Raw genomic sequence first — 13,247 nt, forward strand, 5'->3', positions numbered from 1 at the left:
CTGGCTGTCAGCATGGCAGGATGCGAGGACCCACGGGAGGCAGACCTGGGAGGCAGGAAGCCTGATTCAGGTCTGAGGGAGTCCCTGCTCTGCCGTCCCATAAGCAGGACCAACCACATAACTGCGGGACCCAGGGCAAAATGAATATGTGAGGCCCTTTGTTCAAAAATTACTAAGGATTTCGAGATAGGACAGCAGACATTAAACCAAGTGAAATATCTTTCTAAATGTGGGGCCCTGTATGACTATACACGTCACATGCCCGTGAAGCTGGGCCTGTTCTCGGGCCTTGGTTTCCTCATCTGTCAAATGGGAGAACCATAGCCACCTAGACAGGTGGTGAGGATAAGGTGGGAGATATAATTGGAAGGCTCAGTGAACAGCATGAGGGTTGGGTAGGGCACACAACATTGTTTGTTGTTTGGGTCTCAGCACCAGGAAGCAGACCAATTCTTGCTGGTTGTTTGATTCCTCACAACAACTCCTTTTGAACGACCCAAAAACTGAGGCTCAGAGAAGCAAAGTAACTTGTCCAGGGTCACGAAGTGACTCAGTGGGGGAAATCAAGATCAGAGCCCTCCTCTGTCTGTCTGCAAAGCTGGTGCTTTTTGTAATGCAGGCAAGAGAGAGAAGGGCAGAGGGAGGGGATTGCTGCTCAGGACAAAGAGGGCTACTGTGCAAACACAAAGACCTGACCGCAGAGGCCCCTGTGGGGGCTGGGCCAGATGGGTACATGGAAAAGCCCCATGGTGACTGGAGGAGCTGCCAAGGGCTGTCTCCAGCTCCTCCCTGGTGGTGATGGGGACTGGGGGTGGTGGTGGTGGTGTCCAGGAGCCAGGAAATGGGTCCAGGAGGAGAAATGGGCTCCAGGGCTGTGCCCCTTATCCCCCGCCCCAGGCCTCCAGAGCCAGAGCTGCCCAGTCTGCCTCCCCCGCAGTTCCATCTGGGCAGCCTGCCAGCTGGTTCTCTCTCCCCTCACACTACCTACCACCTCAGTGAGGGTGGGGCTCAGGCAACTGACCAGCTGACAGTCCTAACCTCCTCCCAGTCCTGCTCAGAAACTTCCTGCCACTCCCCATCACCCATAGTAGGAAGAAGCAAAAGTCCCTCAATGGGTCATTTAAGGCCCTTTGTGACCTGCCTCATTGACCCTTCCACCCTCACTTGTCCCCACTCCCCATCAGCCTCCCATACCTCATTCATATGTGATGTCCCACTGTTTTTTCATTCTGTTTTTTCACATACTGCCCCCTGCTTTTGCCTGTGCTTTCCTTCTTGCTGAAATGCCTTTTCTCCTGCTCAATTGCAGGTTGAAATCCTATTTCTCCTTCATGAACTGGCCACCTTCACCAGGCAGCTTTTCTCCACCCCTACAGCTGGGATCAGCTTCACCCATTAATCCATTTTGCCATGAATGTTGGAGTCCCTGGGTGGTGCAAAATGTTAATGTCCTTGGATGCTAACTGAAAGGTTAGAGGTTGGAGCCACCCAGAGGCGCCTGAAGGGCCTGTCAGTCTACTTCCAAAAAACCAGCCTTTGAAGATTACAGAATAGGTTCCTATAGATTACAATACTACTCTGACACGTTTGGGGTCACCATGAATCAAAGTCGACTGAATGGTAACTGATGGTGGTGTGGTGGCCACAGATGTTGAAATAACTCACTTCCTTGCAGTCAGCCCATTCTGGTTGTGTTGTAGTTGTTTGGATCTGCAAAGACTGCCTGGAAGAGGGAGCCTTTGAGCTGAGCCTTAAAGGGTGGGTGGACTTCTCTTGTTCTTTGGATGGTTAGCAAGGAACAAGAGCTCAGAGATCGAGAGATACCAGCCCTATCTCAAAATATTTATCTGAATTAATCCATTTGGTTCCTGAGTTCAGATAGCTAGGGGCATCATACCTCAGTATGGCAGAGATGACTGTGTGGGGACAGTGTCAACTGACAAACTTAAGAGGTTCACGAATGTTATGGATTGGATTGTGACCCCCCCCCACCGTGTGTGTCTATTTGTCTAAGTCATGATTTCCAGTATTGTGTGGTTGAACTTCATTTTGTGATCTGATGCAATTATCCTAAGTATTGTAAATCCTAACGTCTGTGATGTTAATGAGGCAGGATTAGAGGAAGTGCTTTGTTAATGAGGCAGGACAAAATCTACAGGATTAGGTTGTATCTTGAGTCAATCTCTTTTGAGATATAAAAGAGAGACGTGAGCAGAGAGGAGAGGGACCTGATACCACCAAGAAAGAAGAGCCAGGAGCAGAGCTTGTCCTTTGGATCCGGGGTCCATGTGCTGAGAAGCTCTGAGACCAGGGGAAGATTGATGACAAAGATCTTCTCCCAGGCTAACAGAGGAAGAAAACCTTCCGGTCGAGCTTCTTGCTTCTAGCCTCCTAAGCTATGAGAGATGTTTGTTAAAGCCATCTACTTGTGGTATGTCTGTTATAGCAGCACTACATAACTAAGAAAACAAGCAACATGTTATAAAGTGTTTTATACTCCGTACTAAGAAGATTTTTCATTTGCTTGTTTGGAAAGCACCTTAATTAATTTCTCAGTTCTGTAGTTTACTAAGTAATTCATTTTTGCTTTTATCTTTATCATTTTCTTCCTCTTAGTTACCTTGGGGTAGCTTTTGTATTCTTTTTCTACAAATTTATTGAAGTGAATGCCTTCGTTCATTTTTATTCTTTTAAAATAATGTAAGCGTTTAAGGTTATGGTTTCTCTCTGGATTTAGCTTTGGATGCATCCCATACATTTTGATATATAAAGTTTCCTTTATCAGTGTTTTACAAATAATTTGTAGTTGAATTTTTAATTCCTCTTTGGTCCAATTAATATTTCTCAATTTTAGGGAAACATTTAGGTCGTTGGGGTTGTTTATTTTCATTGTTTAAACTTGGGTTATAAATTTCTGATTTTATTGCAGATGTGTGGGGGAAGAAGAGGACATTGGTTTAATTAAAATCTGTAGCCCGTGTATATTTTATTTTTAGAATTTACTTTTTATTTGTCCCATGGATATTTTAAAAGGAAATGTTCTCTCTTTTTATAGGATCCACTTTTCATAATTTATTAGTCTAGTTGTATGATATACATATATAAACACATATATAATATTTTAAAGCAATGTAATTCATATTTATTTTTAGCCTATATGACCTGTCAGGCTGATGATGGTATGTCTCCCACTATTTCTTTGTTTATATCAACCTCTCCTTCCATTTGTTTCATTTATTTTGATGTTCTATTATTCCACATATAAAAATTCTTCCTCACTATGAATTATGTATATATGTTTTATAAGTAAAATATCCCCTTTTGTTCTCTTTAATGCTTTTAGTCTCAATTTTTATTATTTCTTCTATCACTATTACTATACCATGCTTAATTTTGTTTGCATTTACCTAACATAGTTTTGTCTGTGCTTATTTATGTGAATTTTCTATGTCATTTAACTTTTTAATTTAAGTTTTTGAACGAGTAATACATTTACATGGTTCAAAAATTTTAAACATAGGGGAAAAAAATACGTAGAGAAAAGTTTCCTTCCATCCCCCGTCATTCGTCTTTCTAGTTCCCACCTCCCGTCCTTACTAACCTGGAAAATAACTTTACTAGTGTCTTGCATTTCTTTGTGCAAATACAAATATTTCTCCTTATTTTTATTTATTTATTTATTTACACAAAATGTAGCATAAGATACACACTGACCTTGCATTTTATCACTCAATAATGTATTTTGGGGATTTCTCCAAATCAGTACATTGGCAACTTCCTCATTCTTCTTAGGGGCGACATAGTATCCCATTGGATGGATGTACCAAAATGTATTTAGTCTTCTCTCGGTGGACATTTGGGCTGTTTCTACTGGTATTTATTTATTGCTAGTACAAACAATGCTCCAGTGAATAAGTCTGTACATACTTTTTGCCTGGATGCAAATGTGTGTAGAAAAATTTCACTGAAGTGTCATTACCAGAGCAAGAGGATTGTGCATTTGTAAATTTGATGTTGTCGTTGTTGTTGTTGTTGGGTGCCGTTGAGTCGGTTCCGACCCATAGTGACCCTATGCACAACAGAACAAAACACTGCCCTGTCCTGCACCATCCTTACAATCGTTGTTATGCTTGAGCCCATTGTTGCAGCCACTGTGTCAGTCCCCCCCATTGAGGGTCTTCCTCTTTTCCGCTGACCCTGTACTCTGCCAAGCATGATGTCCTTCTCCAGGGACTGATCCTTCCTGACAACATGTCCAAAGTATGTGAGACATAGTCTCACCATCCTTGCTTCTAAGGAGCATTCTGGCTGTACTTCTTCCAAGGGAGATTTGTTCATTCTTTTGGTAGTCCACGGTATGGTCAATATTCTTTGCCAACACCACAGTTCAAAGGTGTCAATTCTTCTTCTGCCTTCCTTATTTATTGTCCAGCTTTCACATGCATATGATGCCATTGAAAATACCATAACTTCGGTCAGGTGCACCTTAGTCTTTGAGGTGACATCTTTGCTTTTCAACATTTTAAAGAGGTATTTGGCACCAGATTTGCACAATGCAATACATCTTATGATTTCTCAACTGCTGCTTCCATGGGTGATTGTGGATCCAAGTAAAATGAAATCCTTGACAACTTCAATCTTTTCTCCATTTATCATGATGTTGCTCATTGGTCCAGTTGTGAGGATTTTTGCTTTCTTTATATTAATGTGCAATCCATACTGAGGGCTGTGGTCTTTGATCTTCGTTAGTAAGTGCTTCAAGTCCTCTTCACTTTCAGCAAGCAAGGTTGTATCATCTGCATAACTCAGGTTGTTAATGAGTCTTCCTCCAACCCTGATGCCCCATTCTTCTTCATATAGTCCAGGTTCTCGTATTATTTGCTCAGCATACAGACTGAATAGGTATGGTGAAAGAATACAACCCTGACGCACACCTCTGCTGACTTTAAACCAATCAGTATCCGCTTGCTCTGTCCGAACAACTGCCTCTTGATCTACTTAAAGGTTCCTCGTGAGCACAGTTAAGTGTTCTGGAATTCCCATTCTTCACAATGTTATCCATAACTTGTTATGATCCGCACAGTCGAATGTCTTTGCATAGACAATAAAACACAAGTAAACAACCTTCTGGTATTCTCAGCTTTCAGCCAGGATCTACCTGACATCAGCAATGATATCCTGGCTCCATGTCCTCTTCTGAAACCAGCCTGAATTTCAGGCCGTTCCCTGTCGATACACTGGTGCAGCCGTTTTTGAATGATCTTCAGGAAGATTTTGCTTGCGTGTGATATTAATGATATTGTTCTATAGTTTCCACATTCGGCTGAATCACCTTTCTTGGGAATAGGCATAAACATGGATCTTTTCCAGTCAGTTGGCCGGGAAGCTGTCTTCCATATTTCTTGGCATAGATGAGTGAGCACCTTCAGTAAATTTGATAAAAAAAAAATTTATTATTATTATTATTTTTAATTTGATAAAATTTTTTTTTTTTTTTTTCTACTGCCAAATTGCTACTAACCAAAAGGTCGGCAGTTGGAATCCACCAGCTGCTCCTTGGAAACCTTATGGGGCAGTTCTATTCTGTCCTAAAGGATCACGATGAGTCCAAATCAACTGGGTGACAACTGGTTTGGTTTTGGGTTTTGAGGTTGTGCCAATTTATCCTTGCACCAGCGATGTATGAGACCACCTGTTTCCTCATAGCTTAGCCAACACTGTGATATCAAACTTTTGGGTTTTTGCCGATTCGATAGGGGAAAAATCATGTCCCAGTGTATAGTTTTAATTTGCATTTCTATTGTTTTAGGTGCATCTTTTCATAACAAAAGAGCCATTTAAGATCCATTTACGTTTTTTTTTCCTCTTTTAACCTTTACCCACCAAGCCGAACTTGCTGCCATACCAACTCATAGTGACCTTCTAGGACAGAGCAGAACTGCCCCATAGGGCTTCCAAGGTTGTAAATCTTTATGGAAGCAAATGGCCACATCTTTCTCCCTTTCAAGTGGCTGGTTGATTTGAACCACTGACCTTTCGATTAGCAGCTGAGTGCTTTGACCACTGCCACCAGGGCTACTTTTAGATTCTTTGGTCATTTTTTATTAGGTCGTTGGTTTTATAAATATATTTGGAAGCAACTAACAAAAACAAAGTTTTTTTATGTTTTAGGGAGATTATCCTTTTGTCTGTTATCTGAATTGAAAATGTTTATTCCTAGTTTGTCATTTGTCTTTTGATTTTATATAGCTTTTTATTTTTTAATGTAGAAGTTTTTATTTTTCTGTGGCTGAATTTATTAATCTTTTCTCTTATGGCTTCTGGATTTTGAACCATAACTGCAAAGGCCTTTCCTACACCAATACTTTTTCCCATGGTTTCTTTTAGTCCTCTTGTATCTCATTTTTTACATGTATAGCTTTACATTTGGACATTCTGTGTTATTTTATGTGCTTATTATAAACAGTATATGTTTTGGTTGTTATAAACAGTATATTGTCTAGTTGAATTTTATTTTTAAACCCAGTGTGAGAATCTTTGCCTTCAATAGCATAGCTTAATTTATGTCTTTTTCATGACTGATACAGTCTTGTTTTACTTCTTTATTTTTGTGCTTCCGTCTTGCTTTGTACTTTGTTCCTGGCTGTACATTCTAGAGTTTTCTTGCTTTTATCTTCCGTAGTGATTCAGAAAGTAGAATTCTAGTTTGCAATTCTGTAAACTTTTAGATTAGTCAAACGCATATATTTAAGTTCACATGTATCAAGTTACCAAAGTCAAAAGGTGTCAGTTATTGAGTATACGCTGGACACTGTGTTGCTGTTTTTGACTAGCCTTTACTATTATCTGCCTTTTACAGATAAGGAAACTAAAGCTTAGAGTGCTTAAGTAGCTTGCCCAAGGTCACCTAGTAATTTTTGAGAATCTATTATAAATAAAGGAGAAATTTAGCAGGCTTAAACCAAAAATTTAGCAGGCCACCCCTAGTGCTATAGGGGAATAAATCTCAGCTAAGCAACATAGCAACATTGCTGAAAGTGAAAAAAACAAAACAGACAAAAAAAAATAAGCAAATAAAAAACAAACCAAACCCATTGCCATTAAGCCAGTTCCAACTCATAGTGACAACATAGGACAGAGTAGAACTAACTGCCCCATAGAGTTTCCAAGAAGCACCTGGTGGATTCAAACTGCTAACTTTTGATTAGCGGCCATAGCACTTAACAACGACACCACCAGGGTTTCTGTTGAAAGTGAGCCAGCCAGCCAGCCAGCCTGTTACTGTCCAGTCAATTCCGACTCATAGGTGAAAGTGAAGGAGGAGAAGATTCCTCAAAGTGAAATTCACAGGGCCTCACCAACACTGTGTGATCCTGAACTCTTGGATTTTTGCCTTGGATAGGTGAAAAATCATGTCTCACTGTAGTTTTGGCTTGCATTTCTCTTATTATAAGTCAGACTAAACATCTTTTCATATGTTTGAGAGTGATTCCTATTTCCATTTATGTGAACTGCATATTCATAGCTTTTGTCCATTTGAGAAGTACCCAGCAAATAACCGCTGCATTAAAGCTTCCTGGAGTATACGCTTGTTTGTTTTCAGAATACTAACCAGATGATTTTTCGAACTTATTCTTCTTTCTTATAGAAAATCATTTCAGAGACCAGCTCTTCATCTGAATCTTCAGACAATCTTCCTTCTTGTGCTGTAGGATCTTTTTGCAGGTCCCGTGTTGATGGTTTTTGTTCTCTCTCTTAATCAGGTAGAAATAAAGCCAGGCCAAGCACCGCCTTCTGCCCTTTCAACTGAATAAAAAAATATGGTGATTGCTTAATAATGGTGGAATTCTGAATTACACCATTAGACAGATGGTGTAGACACAGAAGGAGGAGTTGATAGGGGTGGATTAGGGGAATAATCATCATTGTCATCAATAATAATAGCTGCCAATTAAACAGCACTTACTAGAATATTATACACACACACACACACACACACACATATTGGGGCCCTGGTGGTGCAGTGATTAAGAGCCCAGCTGCTAACCAAAAGGTCAGCAGTTTGAATCTACCAGCTGCTCCTTGGAAACCCCATGGAGCAGTTCTACTCTATCCTACAGGGCTGCTGTGGGTTGGAATTGACTTTATGGCAATGAGTTTGGTTTTTTTTGGTTCATATACATGATATATTTACATTTATGAATTTCATCCTCACAACAACCCTATAAGATAGCTACGGTTATTATCCCCACTTTCTGGATGATAAAAGTGAGGCACAGCGAGGTGAAGTTATACAACTTGCCCAAGCTCACACTGCTAATAAGTGGTGGATCCAGGCCTCTACCTAGGCTGCCTGGCCCCAGAATTATGTCTTCAACCATCTGACTGGCTCAGAAGATACTTTCTCTGTTGTTGGGTTATGTATGGCCAAAGTCTAGTTGATCAGTGTTGTCCCAGGGTCCCTGAGAAAGGAGTAGGAAGTGTCTTATCTACTTTGGAACCATTGGTTCTTCATGCATTCATTCATTTAATCCTTTGATTCATTTGTTCTACTAGTTTTTACTAAGTGCCTACTATGTGTAAAGTCTTGTAGTAGGTACCAGAGATACCAAGATAACAGGACACGGTCCTTGCCCTTAAAGGGGGATGGGGCACAGTAGGTAAATGACACAGTATGACATGTTCTGTTTCAGAGGGAGGAACAGGTGGTGTGTCATCCAAGAAAGTTTCTCAATCCATCCCCATCCACCACCTAGTAAGTACACATTCTCTCTTGAACTTTGTCCCGTGATCTTCTCTTATCTTTAGTTTATGTAGTATCACTGCCAGTTTTTGTATTTTTGCATATTTTCCCAAGTGTTTTCTCAGGGGATAGAGAGTGGGCTTATCAGTTATGTCTGCTGTCACTTCTGTTTATTATCTTAGAAAACATTGCCTTGTTCCTGTGAGTGATGGGGAACCAGAGAAATGTTCTCAGCAGGGCAGTGACATGGTCAGATGGGCATTTTAAAATGACCACTCTGTCTATAGTGTGGAAAATGAATTGAATGGGGAGAATAAGCAAGCATCCCAGTCCAGGGGCTTGTCCAGGTAGAAGATGAGATCGGGGTGAGGGCTGTGGTCAAGGGAGGGGAGGAGGAAGCCAAGGAATTCAACCAGTATTAAGGAAATGGAATCCAAGGGAGTTATTGATTGATTCAACAATGTTTAATGAACATCTACTAAGTGCCAGGGCACTGCCAGGTGCCAGGAATACAGCAGGGAACAAGACTGACACAGTTCCTTTCTTCATTGAGTCTAAAGGGGGAAGATAGACAATTGAAGCCTTCGTAATGAAAAGCGGTAAATGATGTAACAGGAGAATTACAGGCCACTATAGGAAAACAGAAGGGGGTGGGCAGAGGAGTGAAGGAAGAGTCCAGGCTGATGTCTGGGTTTCTTGGTCGTGGGGATAGATGGTGGTGCCAGGGAACATAGGAGTGCAGAACCTCAAGGGCATTTCTCTAGGTCCCCAAGCCCAGTGCAGGGCGGGGAGGAGGGGACCAAGGGACCACTGAATGAGTAAATAAATGAATGTGGATGCATGGACACTCCCCAGTGTCCAGTCTCACCCTGAAAGAGGAAGATAGAAAACAGTCAAGAATAAAACTTGAGGTTTCAGCAAGCCCAGCTGTTGCTCAATGTCCACAAACCGTCAGCCTCTTCACAGTTACCCAACAGGTTACATCAGGCAGAAGTGAACCTCTCCTGATATCCAGTGACCAGGCAGGGGCTGCCATGACTCAAGAGAAAGACTTAAGTGTATTTGGGGCCTGAGCTACGGGCCTTCCTGGAACTGGCAACAAGGGAAGAACTGGCCCTGTAAAGCCCTTGGGCACATGTCCCCAGGGTTAGGGACTTTTCTTCTGGCCCCTATGTGTCACTCTGCCTCAGCATCGAGTGCCCTGGGTTGTCATAGTCCATCTGCCTTCATCCCAAGGGCAGGGACTAGATGATTACCCTCTGTGTCTCCCATACCTGCCTAGCTCAGACCCCATGCCCCCAGCACATGATAGAAAATATTTCTTGAGTTAATTCAGAGACAGCTATACCCCAATCCCCAGGGGATAGTCTCCTCAGTTTGCAGTAGAAAAAAGCCCAAACCATTGCTGTTCAGTTGATTCCAACTTATGGCAACTCCATGTGTGTGTCAGACTAAAATGGTGATCTATAGGGTTTTCAATGGCTGGTTTATTAAAAGTAGGTTGCAGAATTTCCTTCTGAGGTGTCTCTGGGTAGACTTGAACCTTCAACCTTTCAGTCAGTAGCCAAGCACTTAACCATTTGTGCTACCCAGGGTCTCCTCATCTACAAGCCACACAAACACCAACCCCATTCTTAGCACATGGCAGGCAGTGAGTGGACCAGAGGCTATGAAAGCGCCCTGGCATGTGACCCAGGGTAGAAGAACTGCCTCTATTGATCCTTGTTCCTCTGTCAATATCCTAGAGTCCTGGAATTGTAGAGCCTTTGAAGGATAGAAAGGACCTCTCTGGTCATGCTGTCCAGCTCCCTCTTTGAGGGGTCCCAACTGTCCTGTCCAGCCCTTGATCACAATGTCCTCTGCAACAGGAACTTACCCCCAACCTGGAACCTGAGATTTGCCTTTGTGGCTTCCCTGAGGGCTCCCTCTTTAGCCTCACATGCCCACCAGAGCCGGATCTGAGGGAAGATGGGTCTCTGCAGCTGCTGCTTCTGGCACCCTGCTAGGCCTGAGAGAAGAGGAAATGTGTTGGAGGTTCTATCTCCAAGGCCACAGTTAAAGTATCATCACGTGCAAAAACCAAACCATCAGTGGGGCCACATCAAGGCCAAGAAGAACAAGAGAGAGGTCATTTCACCAACCAGGAAGCTGAAGTGTTTCAGGCTATTCGGAGGCAGTGTCGAAGAGTGGTCAAAAGCACCTATTTACTAGCTGTGTCACATGGTTCTTAGCTTTTCTGAGCTTCAGTTTTCTTGTAGGCAAAATTCGGTAAGGATGCTGACCTCATGGGAAGTTGGCGTATGGATTAAACGAGAGAGTGTGTGCAAAGGGGTAGCCCAGTGCTGCTCTAGGGAAACACTCAGTGAATCTGTGCTCTCACCGGTGGTGTCTGAGGTAGTGTGAGCTGCACACACCACCCAGCTCTTCAGGACCCCTCCACCCAGAGTGCTTCCTGACAGTTGGGGGTCAATGTTAGCAACTGCAGCCTCGCAGGGCGAGGAGAGGCCCTGCCCTACCCTGTAGATTGCCCAACTCTGTTGGCTGCACCCGTCTTGCGGTCTCCCCACCCCTTGGGTTTTTTCTACCTGAGGCTGAGCTAGGCTCCCCTTCCTGCTCTCAAATCCCTTGTTTGTATGACTCTTTAAGCAAGATGTCATGTGTTTACCAAAATTTCCCAAGTGCCTGCTCGGAACTGTGCCCTGGGAGGTGAGGTCCAGGGGACCAGAAGGAGCTCTGTGAGTGGGGAAGAAAAGTGTGGGGTGGGTGAGCCACACGCCAGCCAGGGCTGGGCAGGAAGTGGACAGAAGAAACACTGTGAACAATGCTTCTATGGCACCCCTGAATCTATTCCTTTTAAATTAGTTCTCAAGTTATTAAACGCTTTTTTATGACTATAAAAGTAATGCCTCTCCTTAGCAGAACATTTGAAAAATAACTGAAAAACACAAAACAGAAAAAATTCGAATGGTCCTGATTCACACAGGTAACTGATATTAAGATTTTGGTGTGTTTTATACCACTGATTTCTACACATTTTAACCCTAGCCATCTGTGTCTATAATTTTGTATCCCCCTTTTTTCATTCACTGTAATGGCACAAATAGAATTTTTTACAAGCTAACCCATTGCTGTCGAGTTAATTCCAACTCATAGAGACCCTATAGGACAGAGTAGAGCTGCCCCACAGGATTTCCAAGGCTGTGATCTTTATGGAAGTAGACTGCCACATCTTTTTTTGTGAGGAGCAGGTGGTGGATTCCAGCAGCTGACCTCTCGGTTAGCAGCCAAGCGCTTAATCACTGCACCACCAGGGCACCTCCTTTTACAAGCTAGACAGTTAAGTTCTACCCTACTGATTCATCCCGTCATTCTAACAAAGATCCATAGTTTGTGCTGGGATTTAGGTGCTTCTTCCCAAGACAGAATGGTGCTGAGCACCAGCCTGGAGGAAGAGGAGAAGGAGGAGCAAGGATGAAGAAGGGAGAAAGAGAAGGAGGAGGGAGGAAGAGGAGAGGAAAAGAGCAGGAGGAGATAAACCAACAGGAAAGACATTCATTCTTTCTATCCCTCTTTTCCCCTCAGGCTTAATTTCAGTTACTCGGTATTAGAAAAACCCCAGGACCCCAGAGTCACCTGGGCTCACCTGATGTCCTTCCCAATCTTTCCATATTAGGAGCCACTACTCACCCCCACACCCCACCCTAAAGGGCTGAGAGCTCACTCCCTGGTAGGAAAAAATTTTTTCTTATGTGGGGAGGGTTTAGGGGTGGCGTGCACCTCTGGAGACCGTGGGTCATAGGACCCTGTCCCAGCCACCCTGCCTTCACCCAGGCCCTCTGCACACTTGTCACATGACCTGGTTTCCAGGCTCCTGTAGTCTGGTCACTTTCTCCTGACTCAGAGCACACCCCAGCATATCAGAGAGGTCCTGGACCTCCAGGTGGGTCACTGAGTGTGGAGCAGAGTAGAGTAGTTGCCTTCTTTGTTCTGGATGCTATGCCTCTGTTAATGCAGCCTACATTTCCATTTGCTTATTTGACAGCCACAGTCTTGGCTCCTGGAGAGCTTGTGGTTAGCTCAAACTCCCAGCTCTTTTTTGTACTATTGTTGGTAAACCAGTTCTCCCACATCCTGTGCTTGGGCAATCGTGTAAAGAAACCAAATGGGAGACTTGATACTTTGCCCTTTTTATACATTTGCATTGTGATTTTTAGCTTTCCCTCCAAGCTTCTTGTGGATGGATTTGATACATGTACACCATTCTTTATCTAACCTGTTGATAACATGGTAATGTGAACCTGGCCCAAGACAGAAACCCCTTTCCAACGGGCACTGGTTCATAAGTTTGATTACCTTCCTAAAAGCCTGTGAAGAAATACCACCTTCTTTAAAAATCCAGTCATGCATAAGTATATACCCCAAATAATTAAAAACAGATATTCAAACAAATACTTGTACGTGAATGTCTACAGCACTATTCACAACAGCTAAAGGTAGACACAAC

The sequence above is a fragment of the Elephas maximus genome, chromosome 7 (genome assembly GCF_024166365.1).
Source record: "Elephas maximus indicus isolate mEleMax1 chromosome 7, mEleMax1 primary haplotype, whole genome shotgun sequence".
NCBI lineage: Eukaryota > Metazoa > Chordata > Mammalia > Proboscidea > Elephantidae > Elephas > Elephas maximus.